Genomic DNA, 24,177 nt, shown 5'->3' with positions numbered 1-24,177 from the left:
TAGGTTTTATTTTCCTAGCTATTCTGGGTCAAACCATTTATCTCATGAAATGACCCATCCATTAATAAATGTTTGTGGTAAAGACTCAAACAGCATATACAGATTTTTATTTTATGTAGCTGCTTTTCTTTCACCCCATAAATTTCCTTCTCTCCTATAGCCCCCATTCCATCCCCTTAGGCACCATTTTTTATTGAGTTTGGGCTAAGAGTCTACATTCTTAAGTTAAATTTAAGTTATTTAAGAAATGACTTAGTAAGACAACATTTCTGAAATTTTTCTGCAGCTGAATTGAAGAAAAAAATGAATGTTCTCTTTGTCAAGTAATTAAACTTTGACTATTTTGTGGGGTAGTCTCTTACATTATCTCTGTTCACATGCTATGTGAAGTAGAATTGTTGCCACTTATAATGGGAGAGTTAAGAACTTAAGCCTTTCCACATAAGCCTCTAGGCCTTTTCTTTCCATTGAAGATAATTGTGCATGCTGGAAAATTGTCAGGCTCAGAGAAGTATGTTATTAATCTATGAGAGCCAGAGTTCAGCGGTGAGTTGGTGGGGGGTGGTGAGGAGTGCCCAGCAAGTAGAAGGCAAGAGACCAGTTATTCCTTCCCCACAAAGATTATAGCATTCCCTCAAATTCTTGGTAAAGTCTTTTGTAAATATTTAGAGTCAAAGCAGAAAGAATGAACAATTTCATAAATTTTATACTATTATGTTCCTTAGCTGATTATTCATATGGTCCTGCACAATTGTGGTACATTGTACAATATCTTTCTTACCACCTGTCTAAGCCCCTGCCTTCTACTCCTCTCTCAATATTGTGAGGTGAGGCAGGCCAGACAAGAATGGGCTCACCATTAGAAACTGCAGTGCCTGCTAGCATGGTCATCAAACCAAAGTTAACCCGACCAGTCTTAATTGGGAATCAAAAGTTAGTAGCTGAAGAGATCAGAAGCAGATCCCAAGATGGAAGGCTTAAAAGGAGAAATGTAAATGTAAGAAGAGGTGGAGAGACAGGCACTGGGCCTGAAACGAATCCAAATAAAAGCAGACAGAGACTATAAGCAGTAAGTTGACATGATTACATCAAACATCTTTGAGGTGCCCAGATCTTGCCTGTATCAGTCACTGGGCTCATGGTGTGTGTATTTGTTGAGTTGAATTGAATCCAAGGTCCAGACTGGAGACAGAAAAGCTCTAATCACTCTTACAGCTGATACTGAAGCTTGTGCCTACAAATGTCCTCCTGGGATCACTGCTTCTGTCTCTCTCCCTCTCTCTTTCCACCTGGAAGCATCTTCCTCCAAGAATAAGCAGGAGTCCTACTCCCAGTGTAGTTTGGGTGTATTACCACCAAAATAGATCTCCCAGTGCATGTGTATTGAGTTCAATGGTATAAAACGAAATGGAATTTAATATATTTCTTCTGTGTATATACGCACATATGTCTTCTTACATTCCATCTGCGTTCTACAAACAATTTAAGTTGATTAAATTAAATTTTTTTTCTCCCCAAACCTTCATCCCTAAACTCTACTTCCTGGCCTCACTTGAGATGATGTTCCATTGTTCATTGCTGATTAACTAAAATATATCACAGAACCTGAAAGAAGACTGCTATTTTCAAGGTTTATGAAGCACTATATATACAGTTATTTTTTACCAAATGCCATAGATATATATACATATATATGTATATATATATGACCATTTTACACATTTAGATGGTTAGTAGAATCAAGGAAAATATAAAGCTTAATAAAAAGATTAATACTTACATGAATATGACTGCAATTCAACTCAATATGTATAGGCAAATGTAAATATTTGCATAGTCAACCCCATGTCTATGTCTGGGACTTCCTTTGTAGGGTTTCCCCAAACTATCTGTCATTCTTTTTGAGTTTCCAAGAGACTAGGCATTCTCATTAATGTTCCTTATTTGAAAATTAGTGTGGAATATTTGAAAGAGCAAGAGATCTGTATAAGACCTGAGTTCAAGTCTTAACTAGATTGCTCACTAACTCTGGAACATTCCTTCTTTGCTGTATTGATTTTTATTTTTTCAATTTTTTTTTTATTTTTAAATTACTAATTGAAAATCATTATATGCCTAAGATCCCAGAGACCCAGCATTAAATGATTGTATGAGTCAGACTTTGGCCAGGAAAACAGAAATGACTGTAGATATTTTGAGGAAGAGAAACAATATGGAGAATTAGATTACAATTTTGGAAGGTCTGGAGGCTTGAATAGAAAAGGGGGTGGTGGTGATATTCGTCCCCAGAGCTCATGAACTGCAGGAGGCTGCTCTCACTGTAGCTGGGTGCAGACCCAATTTGTTGCTGCCACAAGAGGCCACACAGCTGTGTACCCACTGCAAATGCTCACAGTCTTCTGATCTTCTCCCACACAATCACTACTGTTGGTGCAGAAACTAGCACTTACGAGACCGCAGTGTCTGCTGTGACTGCTTTTCCCCCCCAGAGCAAACTGTGCCTCCCTCTTAGCTTTAATAACAGAGCCTCGTCTTTTAGTAGTGCCAAAACCAGAACCAGGCTGGCAAGAAAGTGCGGGAAGTGTAGTCTCGTCTTCTAGCCCTGATGAGACAAGAGAGAGTGTAAAAAGCACCACATGTGGTTCTAAGTTGTTAGTAGAATAGATGGTACCACTAGGGAAACAGAGTCTTAAACTTCATGGAGAATAAGGTAGAACCCAATAGAACAGACTGATAATTAAACAGATAATGAAATGTAAAGTTATCTAACTAAATTCTTATACTCTGACTATCCAAATATTTGCTAGGAGAACTTGCAGATTTAGAATGTGAATTTCACCATTCAGCCTAAAACAGCCAGCAAAATCTGTATATGTGTGTCAGTGAAAATATTTAATTCATATGTAAATCCTGGCAATAGAATGTGGATCACACTGCAGTAATATCTCAAGTGTCCTCTTAAGAGGATATAATTTAGGGGCACCTGGGTGGCTCCATCGGTTAAGCATCCAACTTTTGATTTCAGCTCAGGTCATGATCTCAGGGTCATGAGATCAAGCCCTGAGTCAGGCTCTGCACAGAGTGTGGGGCCTGCATAAGATTCTCTTTCTCCCTCTTCCTGTGCCCCCCCCCCTTCTACTCACCCTTGAGCTGTTTCTCTCCAATAATAAAAAAAAAAAACTACTTTAAAGGATATAATTTAGTGTTCATGGTATTTAAACATGATGTGAATTACTGCTACCATTTTTCCCAATATTATTAAATGAAAATATTTTCCAAGAAGCTGGAAGAGGAAAAACACAATGAAATACTCAAGACCAAAGCTTTGAAAGAAATTAGAATATTCAGACACAATGATTGTTGTAAATAAGCACCATTAGCACATAGGCAGCAGTACCACGGTAAACATTGCAAGTATAAGTCCAATTTATTAGCTGCATAAGTATAAGCAAAAGGAACAAAAATAAAACTTACATTTAGATTTCCTTATTATTCTCCTTGCTGGTTCTATGACTTTGGATGTTAATTTACAGGTATCTATCTACTTCATGAATTAAAAACTCCAAGGGAACAAAAAGGCTGTCCACCAGTTCAAATTTGGATATGTGCAAACCTGAGGCATTTCCTGTTTTGCTTAGTCTTTCACCAGTTCCATCCCCTCCTCTTCACTATCATCTAACAGCCACAGTGACTACAGCTTCCATCTACCTTTATTTATCACCAAAGCTTACGTAGGCAATTTTTCAATGGCTAGGTAACTTTTTTTTTTGCGTTGTTTATTGCTTTTATTTTGCTAAGTGCTGTTTTATTAATCATGCATTTAACATGTTGTGTGGCTTGTTTTTCATTAGAGTATGCATTGGTTGCAATGGAGGAGGAAAATGTAATTTTATCTGGTACATACAGTATCAATGCACACTACACCTGTGATAGTAAGAGATGGGCTGGACGTCAACAACATCTGCCATGAGCTGGGAAGACATGATTCTTCTCCCAATTTGAAGAAGGTGAAATGTGGACTGCAGTTATCTCAAAATTTCTTATACATCAGTTTTAGGAACAGATTAAATTGCAACAGTAAGGGATGCTTTTAATATCAAAAATTCTTTTTGACTATTTAGATGGGGAAACACAAAGTTTTGAAGAAGGGGACCAAACTATTTGAATTAAAACCTGAAAGATAATTATGGCATATAGGTGAAAGAGGAAAGGGAGCTTGGCATGAGGAACAGTCAAGAAGGAGACACATTCTTCCAGGTAGAAGAAACAACAGGTAATAAGACCATAAGTATGAAATGTTTTCTGTTCGAGGTTACGAAAAAAGGGTGTATAAAACTAGGATGTGGAATAGGAGAGGAAGAGTAGCAATAGGAAAGGCGGCAGAGATAGACAGGTTGAGGGTATTTTATCGTCATGTTGAAGAACTTGAACTTCATCCTAGGAGAAAGGGAATGAGATGAAGGATTTAAGTAGGAGAATAATATAGTCAATTTGAATTCTGGGAAGACTATTTTATGTGCTCTGTGGAACCTAGATTGAAGGATATAATCCTGCAGTGAGGAGAACTGTTACCAAATCACTGTAATAGCACCCCCAAAACTTGATTTTCCCTTAAGTGAGAGTCATACCCTTCCCCAAGTTTCATTTGTAGTCAACATCTTTCCATCTTTAGTCTTTGCTAAGTTCAATGTTATTTATTTTCATTTATATTTGATCAACAAATTAAATTGTTGATATTTCATCCTTACAAATATTTTCTTTTTTTGTATAAATATAGATGTATGGTTTCCTGGAGTTCTTAGCTTTCCTGGCCTAAAATTATGCATGCCAATAATAATATCCAACATATATTGAGCACCTGCTAGTACAGTCCTTGTGCTAAGTGCTTGGAATGTAGTTTCTCATTTAATCCTCTAATAACCTTCATGCTCTTGTTATGGATGAAAATCTGAGGCGTAGTGGTTGCAGCATTTGCTCAAGGTCATAAGAGTAGTTTCTCATGGAGCTAGACTCCATCCCAGGTCTGCTAGCTACTGGGGCCAATGCTTTTATCACCAACTGGTACATGACCGAGCACTGGTTTTTGTTGTTGTTGTTGTTGTTGTTGTTGCTGTTGTTGTTGTTTTTCCCTGTGAGTCATCCAACATGGGACATCAGAAGAACATTGGTCAAGTAGGTCCCAGAAAGAGCACAGCCTGGGGAAATGAGTAGAGATTCTGTGAAGACATATTCTAGTTCCTCCAACAATGATCTGAGTAGCCAGACATTCTATTGAGGGTAGATCTTCATTTTTCTCTCTAACTCATCATTTACGGGTGAAGAAACTAAGATCTAAAGAGCTAACTAGACTTGTTTGAGCTCATTCGTCTAGTCTGTGGTAGAAGTGGCATTACGATTCTCAGATATCCAACTCTGTTCATTTGGAGATGGAGAAGTTCAAGTAATTTTAGGGACTTAGTAATTTTCTGAAAGCACTTGGGCTGGTCCCTCAGTACAGAGATACGTAAGGTGAGGTCTCCAGTGTGATGAGTTCACAGTCCTGCCATGTTCATGTGCACTTTCCTTCTGTTCATCTTTTGTGTATTCATTCTCCTGTTCTCTTCATTCTCTGCAGCTTTTGCTACTCTTGGTGATGTAGGATTTGAGGCTTTCAGAACTTTGAAGGAGTTCAAAGCCTTCAAAATTATTCATATCATTCTGTCTGGAAGCTGAGTCATTCCTTACGGAAGTATATTAAAAATGGATGGAAAGGGCATTATTTTAGTCATCCAGCCAAATAAATTCAAGCAAGCAGAACTACTGATGTCTCCTGGAGAACACAAGACTAAACATGAATTTATTTTTTACATGAATTTATTTCCCAAAATGAGAAGATAATCCCTTAAGTTCCCTGGTGATCCTTTGAGAAGGGTAGGGGCTTGTGAAGGACTCAGAGGATTTTGAACAGATTGCCATGCTCCTGTCCCCCATGAATTTATCTCCATTTCATAGCAGAAGAGATAAAGATTCTAAATCACAAGCAAAAAAGGGGTTATAACTAATATTCTTTAACTCTGCATTCCTTCATTGTCTAACTTGTGGCACTAGCTTTCAACATCTACTGATTAGTAAGTCATGAGATGGAGCTGCAGGTAATAACAACCATTCCTGCGGCCTTAAGTGAGCTTGATGTGATTCCTAAATGACCTCTAGCCCAGATGGGATGTTTCTTTTATTGAGTATTGCAAGGGATTTAAAACTACTAGGACTCTTCTTAGACTTATTAATCATGTGTTTATATCCATGTGTTTAGAAGAAAAATGTTAACTAAATTAAATAGGATGAAAGGGTTATTACCAATCATCCAGTCTAATATTTTTTTTCTTTTTTGAGCGTGTACAAAAGATGTCGATATTCATGCCTTTATTTGTTAGAATGGCAAGTATAGACTTCTGGATATCATCCATTGAAATATGGAAAAGAAAACAAATATTTACACCTAAATTTTTCTAACACAGATGAGATATGGATACATTTTACCTTTATGCTATAAACAGATGTTAAGTGGGTTAACCTGTTGATTAATGAGCAAACATGTCAAAAGAGTTAGATAAGAAAGTCAGCTTATTGGACATAATTCTCATAAAATAACGTATGCAACCATAAAAACAGCAGTCATTTGTGTGCTCTGTGGCAATGACGTAGTAACCGCACATATATTTTCTCTAATCTCTTAACTCATGCTTCAAGGTAAATAATAGGCCCTCTTACGATATAAATAAATCAAATCTCAGAAAATCCAGGTCATGTACCCAAGATCACACTACCCTGGTGAAGCCAAAATGGCATCAGGTCCCACTGATTTCAAAGCCAACAATCTTTCAGCAGACTAATACTGCCACATTGAACAGTAGGTTTGCTGCCCAGTTGATAACATTTATATTAAAAAAAAAAAAAAAAGCAGGCAACATGCATACTATTCCCAGTCCAGGGCTTTTCTTTGTCCACCTGCAACATGTAAATTTTCTAGCCGATTTCCTACAAATCTAAACTGGGACTACTTTAATTCTGAGTTTCCTTCAGTGGTTAATTTTTCTCATTCCAAGAATTTGAAGCCTGAGGAGAAGGGACAAAAAGACTCCAGTGCTGGTGACGTGGAGGGAGAACTGGTTGGAGAACAGAGATTGGAGTTCTGGCCCAATTCATCATTCACCTGAATAAGCCTGAGCAAGCGCCTGGGCCCTCTGAGGAGCACATCTTCTCTGGGAGTCAGGAGGAGATCCTGCCCTTACGTAATGCCTAAGGGTGTCAAGGAGATCAAGTGAGGCAATGAATGAGAAAGTACTTTGCATATTGTGAAGCACTGTATCAGCTGTAATGGTTCACGAGTCCAGAACACTGCAAAAAGAGATGAGAAGTGCATCAGACACATTCTGTGCTCCCAACCATCCCATTGGCCCATATAATTTAAGCCCTCCTGGGCATCCTAAGTGTCCCTGCTGCACCAATCGCTGTCTTTTTTGGCCACATGGTTCCCTCTGTGGTTTGTAGGGCTTCTTATCCCAGAAACAGGTGCAGCCTGGGAGTATGTAAGTAATCATTGCTCACATCTGTAGTGGACAGAAGTGGAAGAATAAGTGTTCCAGCTTCTTGTGCTTCAGAGAAACAATTCTGAGGCACATTCCACAAGATTCCTCAGATGGTTCCTGTGGGGTTGAGCTCCAGCTGTGAACCTTAGTGTCCAGCTCAATCCTCCAGCCTTTATTGACTTATTCTTCCATGGTCTCACTTCTCTCTCTCTGTCTCTACTTCATTGAAATCCCCTTTGTGATGGTTAATTTTATGTGTCAGCTTGACTGGTCCACAGGTTGACCAGATATCTGGTTAAATATTATTTCTGGATATGTCTATGAGGGTTTCTGAATGAGATTAACATTTGAAGCAGAGACTGAATAAAGCAGATTGTCTTTTTCAATGTGGTTGGGCCTCATCAAATCTGTCAAGTGAAAGGTTGAATAAAAGTGAATTCTTTCTCTGCCTAACTGTCTTCGAGCAGGTACGTTGGTGTTCCCCTGCCTTTGGACTTGGATTCTGACTGGAACTTACACCATCAGCTCTGCTGGTTCTCCAATATGCTGACTGCAGATCTTGGATTTTTCAGCCTCCATAATTACATGAGCCAAGCCATTCTCTTATAGTAAATCCCAATCTATGTATCTATGTATCTATCAATCATCTGTCATCTATTCATCTACCTCATCTCCTATTGGTTCAGTTTCTTGGACAACTGAGACAAATATACATCCCAAATCGATAGTCTGTACCCAAATCATTTTCTCAGGCTCTGCTTCAGGGAGGTATGGAACTAAGACAGATGAGTTGATTTGTAAGCCTTTTCCATCTAATCCTTTCATTTCTGAAAAAGTTTATAGAACTTCTACTATGTATCAGGCACTGTACTGTGGGATAGGGAAATATGACAGGCTCTTGACCTTGGGGGAATTTACAGACTAGTGAGGGCAACAGACATGGAAATGGATGATTGCAGAGCAAAGCAGTGAGACCAGAGGGTATGTAAGCATTCCTGCCTCTTAGCCTCATCTGTTCATCTCTGGATCAGCATCCATGTTTGGCTGGAGCTCCATTTATTGAATTTCTGGTCGTGCTTCCTCAGTACAGACCCCTTCCCTCAGGCTTGGCACAGACTCCCAGCCAAGACGTCTCCCCTAATGATATTTCTGGGCTTGTGCGCCTCACGCAATGACAGCTGTGAAGAATGCTCCATCTCAGAAAGGTCAGGGAACAGCGTAATCCACAGACTAGCAGCCACTTTGCACAAAGCCCATTGCTGAAACACAGATTTTAACCTTTTGGTTTTGCTCAGGCAGTCTTCAGCTCCTGCACCCTGCTGGGAGCTGGCAGTGATGGGGAGAGGCAAAGGTGGGATTCATTACAGCAGGCCCCTACACCAAACTCCCCATCCTGCCCTGCCAATCTCTGCAAATGCTGCATCTGGGGCATCGTACCTAGGTTTCTTGGACAACAAATGCCTGATGGAAAGTGGCAACGCTGAACGTGCAAAAAGCTGGGGCGTGGATGTGCTATGCTGTGCCTTCATGCTGTGGACCCAGATGAAAAGATTCAGCTGCTGGGGTGGTCAAGCAGCCTCTCTAGGGGCACAAATCCCTTTTCTTTTGGCTCTTCCACATGGTAAATGGCACTCTGACCCAGATTCTTTACTGGCACTGAGGGTCTGAAGGTAATGAGACTACATCTGCTGTCCTGAGGCTCCTATGGTCCAGCGGGGATGTCCCATACAACACAGGTTGTAAGGAATCAAGGCCTTCCCTGTGACCACTTTTGTAGGAAGGCAGTGGGTGAAATGGTTTAGAGAGGAAGGTTTAGCGCCAGGCATGCCCCTGTTTGAATCCCATCTCCAACTCTTACTAGCTTCTAAGTGTGGGCAAGTGACTTCACTTCTCTGGACCTTTAATTCCTTAGCTGCACATGGGAGAATAGCTGCAAACAACATCTCTCCCATCCTCCTCCTCAGCCCCCCAAAAGGCAATCATATTAGAATATATAAATGTATCAAATCAAATAAATTTACACAATGTCGTATGTCAATATATTTCAATTAAAACATTTAAAAAGGAAAAATGGAACAACAGCTAATGGAGATAGTGCAGTTGTGGGAAGAATTTGCAGGAGGGACAGTGCATCAAAGAGTATCCAGGAGGAAAGGAATGTTGCTACCTCCCTTTCCTGCCCTCCCCACTTTCCAGTGTACCCAGAGCCTCTCTCCGTGTCCTCTGCTATGCTTCCTCTGTGCACCTGTGACACCCTGTTTTGTCCTCTCCACTCTGGATTGTAATCTTTGACAGAAATTAAGTCATTTAAACTCCTCTGATTCTAGGTTTCCTATCTGTAAGATGGGAATGAAATAAAACCACCAGGTCTGGGAATCTCATTGAATTATTGAGTGTCAAATGAGGCAATTGCTGTGATAGTACTTGGTAAACTGGGAAGGCCTCATTATTCATGCAAAGTGACCCTCAAGAGAGAAGTTAAAGGGATTTTTCCTGGGTTTTAGGGATGCCCATCCCTCCTATTTGAGTTACATAGTTTTGGGGGGTCTCATATATTTTGCTTTAAGACATTTTTTTTTCATATTATAAAAGCAATGTGTCTGCCGGTGTTGCATTTAAAAACACAAGAAAAAGGTTGAGAAGCAAATAAAAGCCACCCTTTATCCCACTCCACACACATCTTGCTGGTTAATAGCCTTCTTTACTCCCTTCAGTAATATCTGCAGGTTTTGTTTTGATCTGGCTTAGATTTCAGGTTGAAAAGCCCTCTACTGGCCTGTTCTGGAGAGCCTGGAAACCAGCTGAGAAAAGGTGGGGAGTGGGAAGTCAGAGAAGGGATGTGGGGGAACACACAGCTCCTGACTTTTAGGCAAACATAATTGCTACTTATGTCTGAGTCCATGATCCGAATATTAAAGGAAGGAACTCCAAAGGGGAGAATATATGTCCTCCCTCCTCAAAGTGTTTCCAAACAAGCAGGAGCAGGGCTCCAAGGCTTCCAGCTCAAGGGTCTCAACACTTGCTTCTCCAGGTATAAACTCATTGGCCCAGAACAGAGGGCCAGGACGAAGAGAGCCCGGGTCCACTGGAGAACAGATAATGCGTATCTGTGTGTGAATGTGTGTGTGTGTGTGTGTGTGTGTGTGTGTGTGTGTGTGTGTATGCATGTGTGTGTGTGATAGAGAGAGAGAAAGAGATTGATTTCTGTGACTTCAAGAGAACATAGTGAAAAAAAAATCATGGTGGGCCTCAGGGATAAGGGAGAGAATGTTTATCTGCAGAAAGATTCAGGGGAAACACAATAAAAGCAGGTGAGGTAAGAAACGGCCCTGGAGCTGCCTTAGAGGAAGATTAAGGCAAAGGACTTCTGGAGCAGAAGTTGGCTCCAGGCCCTTGGGAGTCTGTGGACTTGAACATCCTTACTTTCTCCTTAGCTCAACGGCCTTAACTTGAGGTCCAAGAAACTCCACAGACCACAAACCACAACAGCATAGGAGAAGCTGTGGCTAGGTCACTAATGAAAATCACAGATCTTCTCATTACACTATAGTCGTTTCAAATTGAAAGTGTACAATACCACCACTATTATATTATAGGTATTATTAAATCCACCAGGAGGTTGTGTTCCTTAATGTATTAGTAAAGACACACATATATTACCATGTCAGGGTTTGTTATGTTTAGTGTTTTGATAACTAGAATTCAGTAATTTGTTTCACTTGTGATTCTTTGTATTATATCTAATGTAGTAAAAATATTACTTGTGGAAAGAATCCAAAACATAAACCATTACCTCTGGGCGTAGGGATGTAGGGATCTCTGACATAAAAAGGTGAAGACCCCTTGCTTTATGAACTACAGGAGAGCCAGCGAGATGCACACAGGGACTTCTAGAGGCAGAATAAAATAGTCCAGGTGCTTCTGGTGGCAAGAGTAGAAAACTGGACTCTGATTTAGCCACAGAGGTGTATATCATCTCAGATAACTTTAAATCCAGAACTAGGTGGTGGGTTGATTCCCTAGGTCACAAAGACATGAGTGACCCTGCTTCTGTCCGTGTCTCCACTCTGCCATCCACAGTGTGAGCTTGGTGGTAAGACGGGTCCCTAGAGTTCATGACTTGGCTGCAGCCATAGGACTACCGGCTACTCTTTGTTTATACCTAGTAGGAGTCAGGAAAAGCAACCCTTTCCCTGTTGTTCTCTTTTAAAAGTAAGGGGAAATGTTACAATTTCTAGCAACTTCTGGTGACCCATTGGCCAGAATTGGGTCACATATATGTTCATCAATCAATATTAAAAAAAGGATGGTGTGATTAGCAGATAGGACTTGGGTTAATCACAAACATCTGCCCCCACCCCACTCAGTTCTAGAGTCAATTCCCCAAACTGTATATTGTGCCTCCATGATGGGGAGAGAGAAGGAACCCTGTGTGGTCCAGCACAGTATCTGCAGCTTAGTGATCAGTGCGTTCCTGGTCTACAGTATAACGTGTTGGAGATGCGGGGTTTGGTTATTTAAACGTCTGCTACAGCATCCTTCTAAGAATCTTTACATGCAGAAGCACCAGGAAGGACAGTGGGTGGAAGAACAGAGTGCTAGGTGTGGACTTGGGGGAAGCAATATGTGATTCTTCTTCGAGAAGAAGTAGAGTTTTGTGCCATTTTCTAATTGACGCATCCAAAATGAGTTACAGGTAAGCAGAGCCATCGAATCGTTTAACCGTCAAGGCCACTTGACATGGTCCAGGCGAGCTGAAGTCCCAGGACAATTGCCTCTAACCAAGAGTAAGCTCTATTTCCTGCTGTGTGCCTTACAAATGTGCATCACATTTGATGTGCATGCCAAGTTCAAGGCCGGGAAGCACCAGCTTCTACCTGGAAGCACGTTAGAGCAAAACTGCTTTGCTTCACGTTTGAGCTCTACCAGCTATGCTGCTTCTCTGCACTTTGGTTTACTCATTTGTAAAACAGGAGTTGAAATAGCAGTGATCTTCTCCCAGGGTCGTAGTGAGTTTTAAATAAGTTATTGCATGCCCAGTATGTTTTTCAAGTGCATAGCATGTATAAAGCATTAAATACAGCTTACTGTTCAAAAGCAAAATCTCCCCACCACACCTTCTTCCTCTAACCAGGAGACTAAGGCAATGCAGGACCCATTGTTTCAGAAATGCCTATAATCCAAGTGATGCACATTTTAGGTACTCAACAGGTATTTTCGGAATACACACAAAAATGTATGAACTAGCTCAACCCAGTCTTTTTACTGGTGGGACGGGCATTGCAGTGTCTGGACAGATAAAGTATCATGAGCTTAAGGATGAACTTGAGGCTATAACTGCACACATGTGCAAATATACACACACCCCAAGTAAAACAAACATACACACAATCCACCCTCAACAACCCAGATGACACAGATAATCACATCCAGCCTGCACGCACAGGGCATCACAGCTGGCCAAGTAGAAAGGAGCCTGTATGACCACCCGTACTTGCAAACCGATATTGTAGACTGACGCTAGAAAGTCGTTCTCTTCTCTGCCCCAGCACTCTGCACACAGACTAAACCAGGTGATTCCTCCAGCAGCCAGTGGAGAGTCTCACATACACTCAAGAGCAAACCTGTCCAGGGAGAGGAACACCTCTGAGCATCAGAAGGCCTAAATGGCCCCTTCAGATTCTTTCTGCGTATCCTCCATCTATTAGGGAACAAGTACTACTCTGCATTCCTGTGTCTTTCTCCAAACGATTTCTCCTTCACACACATGCACACACGCATGCACACACAGATCCATATTTATTCCTGAAAATAAAATAGATACTCAATGGCCTGAAGGAGCAGTCTGGGTCCCCCACCAGTATCCACACTGTCCCACTCTACACCATCTCTCCTTCTGCTCAGGCACTGTGCCCTGCTAGTGAGTCATAGATAACTAATGATCCAAATAGTGAGGGGAGGAAGATAGATTGGTGGTTCAAGGAAAAATTCAAAATGACAGTTGCATCAGGCAGCAAGAAAAGTAGTCATAGGAGAAGCCATATTGTTTTCCTGCTAGGAGTGCTGAGTGTATAAGGAATAAGTTGGCAAGTGTTGATGGATTAATGATGGTGGCATCTGCTAGAAACAGGTGGTGGCTCACAGGGGCCATGAAGATGCTCCTGGAATTAGGAAACACCCCCCGCCCCACACACGCTTGGCTTCTATTTCCTGTCTTCTCGTCAGAGTGCGTGGATTCAGATGCTCCACGCAGCCCAAAAAGGAATTGGCTGACTGTGGTGTTGGGCCATGACATGTTAGACACACATTGTCTCCTTAGTTCGATCTCTTTCTGTTCCTGTATTTTCCCATGTTACACGTACTCCAGTATTAGAGAAGAGAGACGGGCTGGAGTGTTCTATGTAATATGCATTTCTGAGATAGTAAAAGAAATGCCAGACGATATGACAGCTCCTGAAGCTAATAGCCTGGGAAGGTCAGACAAGCCAAAGAAGGTAGTTCCGTTGAAAGCAAGGCTGGGATCCCCTTGACTTCAGCAGATGGCTGTGCTCTTCATTGATATTAAAACAACACCACCACAAACAAACAAAAAAGCAATGGCAGTTTGGAATCCTTCTTCTTTCTCTCTCCCTGGAAGGCTAGCTTAAAGGGTGTTACCAGATAGCTGAAGAGGGTTACCAGGTCATGGATTCTGGGCCAGTACTGCTATGGAGTTAAATGTGGAATGAAGTGACCCATCTGTTTATTAAGATGGTAAAGAAGGTAAATAGGTTATTCAGAACTTTGGGCTCAACAGAGAAATGGTACCTGTTTTTATGGATGGGTTTCATGTGTATGTACCTTCAGTGCCCTCGCACCCCATCCTTCACTCACATGGAGTGACTCCTTGCAGTTTTCTCTGTGGGTCCACCATCATCTTATCCCCTTGCAGTGCCCACTGCCGAGGCCCACTGTGGGACTTCTGCCCTGCTGAGCACAGCTGGGGATCACTGCCCTGCTGATTACTGTGTTACCTCAATCTGGCCCTGGAGGAGTGGCTCCGAGTGCTAACATATCCACTTAGGAAAATGTGCAGAAATTGTCCAACCTTTCTGAGCCTTTGTATCCGCACCTCTAAAACATAGAAAACATTAATTGGTAGCGTTTACTGAACACTCATTTCATGCAGATATTTTTCCAGGCATTTTGCAAGCGTTGATCCTTCTCTTAGATTTGTGGTAAAGATTGAGTGCATAGATGGAAGTGCTTAGGACATTATTTGGAATGTAGTAAATGTTTCTGCTGCTATTTCTATGACTATCGCAGCTCATTTTTTGGTTATTGTATCAGTTTGCTAGGGTTGTCATAACAAAATATCATAGACTGGTGATTTAAACAACAGTAATTTCATTCTGGAAACTAGTGTATCTGTGCCCTAATCTCCTATTCTTATAGGAACAGCAGCCATATTGGATTAGAGACCACCCATACAACCTCATTTTGACTTAATACCTTTTTAATGGCCAATCTCCAAATACACATTCTTAGTTCCTGCGGGTTAGGACTTCTATATTAGGGGGTGGGTAAGGCACAGTTCAGGCCCTTAACAATTAGTACGTGCCTACTGTGAACCTCTGGAAATGACTTTACAGCAAGACTTCCATGGAAATTGAGATTGAAAATAAAAGAGAGATAAAGAAAAAGAATATAGAAAATGGCTCACGACTACAGCCAGCTGTGACTAGATTTAACATCCTCAGGTCACCTTTGGGAGTCCTCCAAGGCTGACTCCTCAGGATCCTTGCAGCCCACTGTCATCTCATCTTTCCCTGCAAGTGTGTTCGGTAGCAGGTCCATTCCAATGGAAGTCTGGTTCTGACCCAAGTCCATGCAACCACATAGGAGAAGGGAAGTAGTAATGTCTTAGGTTATTCTAAGATCATCTTCTCCACTTCTGACTTATTGATTCAGGACGTGCAGTTTCCCAGGATAAATGCCCGTTTCATGAAAAATCTCATCCATCCTCATGGGTCTTGTTCTTCAGCTCCGGCAATGCAATCATAGGAAAACTTATAGGTCATTCTGAAATATTCTTTAATTGAAAGATAGTGTCAATGGGAAACATGCTCTGAAATTTATTTTATATTGTGATGCTATCTTTCGGCAAATAATTTTACATATTTTTTTTTCTATTTTTATGTGTGATTTAGCCAAGCCTATCCTCTGTCTTTGGCCATGTTTTCAGTCACGTTTACTTAATTTTGTTCATGTTGCAGTTGTTATTTCAAATATGACTCTCAACTCCACAGTGGTTTTATTTTTCTCTTTATTTTTCTTTTTCTGATCTATTCTCACTTTTTAACTTCCTTCAGCAACATTATCAGTTTCTTTTCCTTTTATCTCTAAGGTTTATCCTTTGAGCCCCCCCCTTTTTTTCCCAGAGAAACTTTTCTGTTCCCTGTGGTGTCTGATTCTTTCTCATTTTCTAGAGTAATTCTGATAAAGATTAGGTATTTTATTTTGCTTAATTTTTTTCAGCAAGACTATTACCATTTTAATTATAGAGTCTGTGCATAAGTTCTGAACCACTTCTTTTCTGTTACATATGTCTGAAACTTGGAGAGAACCATTTCTTCTGAGTTAGCTATTTGCTCCCAGCAATGGGAAAGCTGGCAGAAGGCACAGGGCTGAGAAAGTCAACAGCTTACATTTTGATTAATGGTCTCAATCTTTCTTAAATCAATGTCCTCTGGCTTGAGGACATGTATTCCCCTAGTATTCAAAAGGCTTTAGGGCTAACAGAGAACTTCTGAAAATCTTAGGTACTGTGTGCTTCTATCTGCTTTTCTTCCCTCCTTCCAGATTGCCCCTAGGTGGCTGTTTCACTAATATTATTGCTAATAAAGTTGACGTGTCTTCATAGTTCTTCCTTCTGCTCCATTTCTCAAGCTGGTCTGAAGTCTCTCTGAGGATATATTCTCTTCTATCTACCCAATCATCCTTTATACCTTCATCCAGTAAAAGGTCACCGGGTAGGTCTTGCAACGCTGTGACAGTTATTTCAGAGAAATATATATCTATACATAAATTGGAAGAGGCTATCATTGTCCCCATTTAAAAATACCTAATTTCAGACATTGTTTATATATTGTGACTTGTAATGGCTACCTACCCCTTGTGTTATTGGAGATGGGATATCGCGCTCATTTTTTTACTGTTTCTAAAATCATTTGGATGGATTTCCACAGAGGGAAGTAGAAACAGATTTTTAATTATCCCAAATGCCATTCATATATACATTCATATATTCATGTATATAATTTCTTTAAGACATTTTCCCAGAATATAATTATTTATATTGATGTGTTTATGTAAAATGACTCCCCCAAGCAATTAGCATATTCATAATTAATGGCTTATAAATAATAATATCAGATATGGAAAGTCAATGGCCTTGTATTTTTAAGGAGCACCAAGAGAAAGCAGGATTTTTTCTTAGTCATCCTTGGATATGGATAAAGTGAAAACTACAAGATTCATGAAGGCTGGGCTGTTTTATTACCTGCAATAGCACATTGCTTATGCTAGTGCATGGAACATAGTAAATCTCAATAAATTTATGTTGAATGAATGAACAAAGTCCATGCCTACAGATCCTTATGGCTATTCTTATAATCTCCGCTCTACATTGACCGCAAACAATCCCTCAAAGAGAAAGAACAAAGGCAATTCACTAGGAAAAATTATAAGCTTAGATTAATCTAAAATCACACTGAAAAACAATCACATTTTGGTCCAAAAAACTACCCTTATTTCCAAAGTCTATGTTCTTCTAAAAAAAATAAAAATAAAAAGATACCCAATTTATATGACTAGTAAGGACACGCCCTCTGATTCTAGCCTAATCAGGTTAATTTTGGCCCCAGTATCTGTCCTTTAGTCACCCAAAAGAGTGAGAACTTTCCAATTTTTTTCATAACCCAAAGGAAAGGGTTCTTTTCCTTTCTTCCAGAACAACAACAAAAAATACTTGTAAAGTTCAACTTAATTTATCTCCACTTACAGAACAGAAACTGCTTACCATTTTTTGGTGACAAAAGTTGCCAGCTTCTATTCCTACTAAAATTAAAGAAAATAATAGCAGCATAGATATCTTCTCATAGGTATTTTTAGAACAAATAGCTGTTGAGGTTGGAGTCAATGTAGGTGTTGATGACTAGGGGAATGGTAGTTAAAACGTGTAGGCTGTGTACCAGAGAATATTACAGGAACTACAGGTCAGGTGTAGCCATAGTATGGCTACACCTTCAAAACTTAATGTTAAATGGGATAGGCTGGTGATGGCTAGTAAGGAGGGCACGTATTGCACGGTGCACTGGGTGTTATACGCAACTAATGAATCATCGAACTTTACATCAAAAACCAGGGATGTACTGTATGGTGATAACATAATATAATAAAAATATTATTATGAAAAAAACCTTAATGTTAAATGGGAAAAGAAAAGAAACAAAATAAGGTCTATAGCAAATACTATATAATATAAATCAAATATTCACAACAAAAATATCCATATTCTACAAGGATATATACAAGTAAAAGGATAGAAGTAAAAAAACACTAGAATGGTCATTTTTGGAAGAGGAAGGGAATAAGAGTGGGTGATGGGGATACAATGTAATACATACACACATACATACACATACAGATACATACATATATATGTACATACATACAACTAGACAGGTGCCTTGTAGGAATTGATGATAAATTAAGGAGTATGACAGACTCAACCTAATACAATATGAAGTTTAAAAACACATTTGTGGGATATAAGAAGGAATGTGATGAAAACTCACTGAATTGAGGGCTTCTGTATTACAATAGGAAATATGATATGGGGTATGAAGGAGAATGAAGAGTAAAAATAACCTCAAAGATTATACCCAGAGAGATGTATAAAAAGAAAAACAACAGGTAATGCTCATTTCAAGTTCTTTTCTCAATTCCCCAGTGTTTCTCTGCATTGGAATGAGCCACATGGATCATTCTAAGCAAATCTGTAATACTGGGGTAGGAGAAAGCTGTCAACTGCTTGGACAGAGCTACAAGGATGCAAGAGGTCACTGCTACTAACTTGTGGGACTAGGTATTGAGAATTCTCAGCTTTATCTCTCAAGGTATTGAGGCAAGATTGTCATCTTGAGGAAGAGGAGTAATAGCCAGGGCAGGTATGCAGACACCCAGGCACAGAACACAAAGTAGAAGGTAAGGAAGGGCTCACGACAGGAGCCAGTTAATGGGGTTGGGGTTGCACAGCATCCTTATACCCAGAGGCAGGCAGGAAGTGGGATTTTTTTTCTCAAGTTTATGAGTGTTAAAAATTTTCTTCAAGGAAATAAAACTAGGTTTATTTAATTTTTTTTATTATAAGAGTAGCAACAGTTTATTGTAGAACATTTTGAAAACAAAAGCAGAGAGAAGGAAAAAATTGTTCATAATCCAATGAACCACTATTATTATTTCAATGTATTTCCTTCAGGTGTTTTCCAGTTACAATGTTATTTTGTAACTTTGGTATACATAATTCTAATTATACTTTTTTTTTCTCACTTAACATCATAATTTAAGCAATTTGTTAAATTACTACATACTTTTTACAAACATCCATTTTAATGCCTTGAATAATATTACATTGAGGTAGATTATCCAAAATTGATATAACTACCCTCATCTTATGGTCTCTCTTTTTTCCCTCATAATATAAGGTAATAACTATTCTCTCTACTTAATGCTTTATGTTTTCCATATTTCACAATAGTTTCTCAAGAAAGATCACCACAGGAGCAAGTGGGTGGCTCAGTCAGTTAAGTGTCTGACTTTTGGTTTCATCTCAGGTCGTGATCTCATGGTCATGAAATCAAGCCCCTCATGGGGCTCCAAGCTCAGTGGGGAGTCAGCTTGAGATTGTCTTCCTCTCCCTTTGCCCCTCCCGCTCTCTCTCTCCCTCTCTCTAAAATAAATAAATCTTAAAAAAAGAAAGATCACCACAATAAAATTATTAACAATCAAAATTATGAACATTTTAAGGATCTTGACACATATAGTAAGGTTGTTTTCAAGAAAGGTTGTGCCAAGGCATGCCATTACCAGGAAAGAATGAAAGTCCCAAGCTCATGTTTGTAGCAGTTACTGCCTAAGACCAGAGGCTGCTAAGCTTTGTGGTTTGTAAAAATCATATGAGCAGCTTGTTAAACTCCAGGTTCCAGATGCCACTCATAAGCAGCCTGATCCAGTAGGTCTGAATTCTGCATCTTTAACAAGTAACTCAGTGTGACTAACATACGAGTTACAAAGAATACATGTTCCAAATACCATTTTGAGTTATCACTGGGGATGCCTTTTATGTAGAATTGTTTTCTATAGCTAAATGAGATGTCATAAATCCAGAAATCCCTTGTTTTCCATAAAACGTGGCAACCTTATGGTTCTGGCAATTCTATCTTGTGTCTTACCCTGTTACTGCACTTTTAACTTTTTTCTGGATGAGCCCAAACCAGGCGACCCTTGATTAAATGACAATTTTATGAACATTAAGTAGAAATGCTTCCCTCGCCTTTGCATTACTTGCCAAGCAAAAATGCTAGGGTAGTTGGGTTGTCAAGATCCAAAATTTTTGGTAGAGAGAAATGTCTGTACTGAAAAACAATGAGTCTTGAGGCATGTGGAACTTCAGCGTGTTCTGCGTCTAGGCAAAGCTTTCCTCCAAATATGCCTCCTATTGTCTCCTGGCCTGATTCAATCCCAATACACTGGGGTTCTGTGGAGGAAAAGAACATGTGTCCAATGATCTATGTGAGTCCTCCTCCAGTACTGTGAAATGCTCTACTCTGCCTTGTGTCCTTGGCCTTGGTTTGCTGGTGCAAGGGAGACATGGGTCCCTGGTTGGCCAATCAGAAACCTTTCCACCAAGTTTGACCATGAAACTCAAGAGTCATAGTGTTCTCCCATTGGATAATGCAGCTCTTGATGCATGGGAGCTGTCTATGGTCCTGTCTGAAGTAAGGGAGCACCGGGAGTAAGAAGCAGCTTAGGAATCAGAGAAGTAGCTCTTTTGGCATTCAGATTCTTGATTCTAGATGTTTCTTAGGTCTACCTGCTTCCTTGTCCTTTTGACAGCTTAACTATACTACAGGGTATGCCAATATACATTAATAATTTCCTTGTTATTCATAAGGTCATTGGAGTTGGGTTTTTATTACTTACAGGTATAATAACCCTAATTCATGCTTAAACATAGTAATAAACACAAATTTTTGTTTGCTTCCTGAGCCTAACAACATCACCTTTATGCTTTGCCAAAGAAAAATCAGGAGGCAAGAATAGCATGGGGTGGGGGGAGGTGAGTACTGTTGCTGTTAGTAAGGTATATAACAAAGTAAAAAGTGCTAAGTTTCTGTTTTATTGAGATCTAATGGATATATAATACTGTATTAGTTTCAGGCATACAACATAATGATTGGATATATGTAAATATATGATCACCACAATAAGTTTAGCTAACATCTATCACCTCACATAGCAACATTTCTTTTCCTTTCGTAAGAATTTCTAAGATCTACTCTACCAGCAACTTTCAAATATACAAAACAGCACTTTTAACTATAGTCACCATGCTTTACACTATACCCCCAGAACTTATTTATCTTATAACTGGAAGTTTGTATCTTCTGACCCCCTTCACCCATTTGCCTCACCTTCCACCCACTAGCCCTGTCAACCACCAGTCTGTTCTCTGTGTCTATTCATCTATTTTTCTTAGAATCCATGTATAATTGAGATCATACAGTGTTTGTCTTTCTCTGTCTGACTTATTTTACTTAGTTAGGATAATGCCCTCAAGCTCCATCTATGTTAAGCAAATGGCAGGAATTCCTTCTTTTCATGGCTAAGTAATATTCAAGTATTCTCTTTATTTATCCATTGATAGAGACCTAGATTATTCCCATGTCTTGACTGTTGTAAATAATGTTTTAATGAGCATAAGAGTGCAGATGTCTCTTCAAAAACATGATGTAATTTCCTTTGGCTATATGCCCAGAGGTAGGATTGTTGGATCATGTACCATCTCTATTTTCAATTTCTTGAAGAATATTCATGCCGTTTTCCATAGTGGCTATACAATTTACATTCCCATCAACAGTGCAAAAGGGCTGCCCTTTCTCCACATCCTCACCAACACCTGTTCGCTCTTGTCTTTCTGGTGATAGCCACTTTAACAGGTGTAAAGTGATATCTCATTATGGTTTTGATTTGCTTTTCCCTGATGATTAGTACATTTAGCACCTTCTCATTTATCTGTTGCCATTTGTGTATCTTTTTGGGGGGGAAATGGCCATTCAGTTCCTATGCCCATTTTTTTTTAAAGATTTTATTTATTTATTTGACAGAGATAGAGACAGCCAGCGAGAGAGGGAACACAAGCAGGGGGAGTGGGAGAGGAAGAAGCAGGCTCACAGCGGAGGAGCCTGATGTGGGGCTTGATCCCACAACACCGGGATCACACCCTGAGCCGAAGGCAGACGCTTAACTGCTGTGCCACCCAGGCGCCCCCCTATGCCCATTTTTAATTGGAATTTTTTTTTTCTTACTACTGAGTAGTTTAAGTTCTTTATATATTTTGGATATTAATCCCCTATCAGATATATGATTTGCAAATATTTTTCCCAGCCTGTAGGTTGCTTTTTCACTTTGTTAATGGTTTCCTTTGCTGTGCAGAACTCTTTAGTTTGATGTCATCCCTCTTGTTTATTTTTGCTTTTGTTGTCCTTGCTTTTGGTAAGTGCAAAACTTTTTGAGTCATACAGATATGGATTCAATCCTAATGATCCTACCTCTTAAATATATGACCTTGGAGGAGTTGTAAACCTCTCTCAGCCTCTATTTCCTCAACTTATAAAATTGGGCCATTTTTTCTCACATAACAACTATAAGGCTTCATGAAATTTTACATAAAAGTGCGTAATATGGAGCTTTGTGCATAGTAGATGCCCCATATTCCCCACTCTGAGTTGTAGATAGAGAATCTTCCTTGAAAATGACAGCTTTGAGGCTTTATTTCTTCTGGTTCTATAAACTCGGCCTTATCCAGAACCTCTGCAGCCAAAAGTTTTTTATTTCTTCCTTTCATAACAAGGAGCAGGATTTACTGGGGTTAAATGAAGTGATTCAGTTTTTGAAATAGCTTTGGAAAATTTTCCCAATAATAATTTCCTTTGGGTGTGACCCTCAGACAAGTCAAGTTTACCTACAGATAAAATTATTACAAATAACCCTCAAAGAAAGAGTCTTTTGTTTTGCACCACGTTTTCATTCTCCACAGTTTCCTATTCATCATATCTCCCAAGTTTCAGTTAATGCAAATACTATCATCCCATAAACAGAAGTCAAAACTGAGGCTCTTCATTCCTTCATTCAGTCAATATTCACTGGTCCATGCATTGTATTGGATGCTAGGGATAAATGAAGAGCGTAATAAGGTGTGGTCTCAGCCTTCTAAAGTCAGGGTGGAGGATAGACAAGCTAATGGTTAGTGTATCAAGAGGCAGGGGAGGAGGCAAGGGCACACGGAGGCTTCATCCTGCAGATGAGCAGAGAAACCAGGTCTGAAACTGATGACTTTGCTTTAGGACCAGAACTAAAGCTGCAGATGCAAAGGGATGGCTCTTTCTGATATTCAGTAATTGTTATGTCATGGAAGACAGATTTGGTACTTTGTGTTCTGGTTAATCTGAATGCTGTTTCTAATGACAATAGATTAAAGTTTTTGAAAACAGAAAATAGGAACAAATGTAATATGGAACTCTTGGCTCTGGCCTTCAGGGTTGCTGTTCCAAATATCAGTTCATATCATAATATAAATTTGAAAGTCAGTAAGGTGTGGTGGTTAAAAGTGAAGGCTGGAAGTTCATGCTGCCTGTGTTAACATCCTAGCTCTCTCACAAACCAGGAAAAAATTGCTCAAATACTTTGTGCCTCAGTTTTCTCATTTTTAATGGAGGCAGTGATGATGCCTACTTCATTGGGTTCTTGTCAGGGGAAGAAGGTAGCCAACCCATAGCCTTTAGCAGAGTGTCTGGCACATTACAAGGCCTCAATAATGTTTCACTGCTAGAAGATAGAGCAGTTCAGGATGGAAAAGGGCTCTCCACAGGGGTTAGAACAGAGTGGTCCTAGGCTGATGATCATTTTTCTTTAGAACTTTGGTTCTACTATTCCAAGGGTGAGGAAGACTCCCAGGCCTGAATTATCATATGGGCAATAAAGAAGAAAAAAATCAAGATGGGGAGAATGAAGTAATTTCTTCCATTCCTCTTATCTTCCTTTCAAAGAAGGCTGTATCATCCCAAGACTGAGCATTTAACATCTCTAGTCTTACAAGTGGGAGGGCCACAGCCAAGCACTGTGGCTCAGACATGGTTTCACGAGATTTTATTAAATGCTTATCTCCTTAAGGATGGATAACCAAGTAGTCTACCAAGAAGTTTGGAAACCATCTTGATGTCTTACTCATTTTGATGAGGAACTTAATTTAAGAGTCAACTCATTCATATTAATAGTTCTCATATAT

The sequence above is a fragment of the Ailuropoda melanoleuca genome, chromosome 11 (genome assembly GCF_002007445.2).
Source record: "Ailuropoda melanoleuca isolate Jingjing chromosome 11, ASM200744v2, whole genome shotgun sequence".
In the NCBI taxonomy this organism is placed as follows: domain Eukaryota; kingdom Metazoa; phylum Chordata; class Mammalia; order Carnivora; family Ursidae; genus Ailuropoda; species Ailuropoda melanoleuca.
This window is presented reverse-complemented; position numbering follows the sequence as displayed.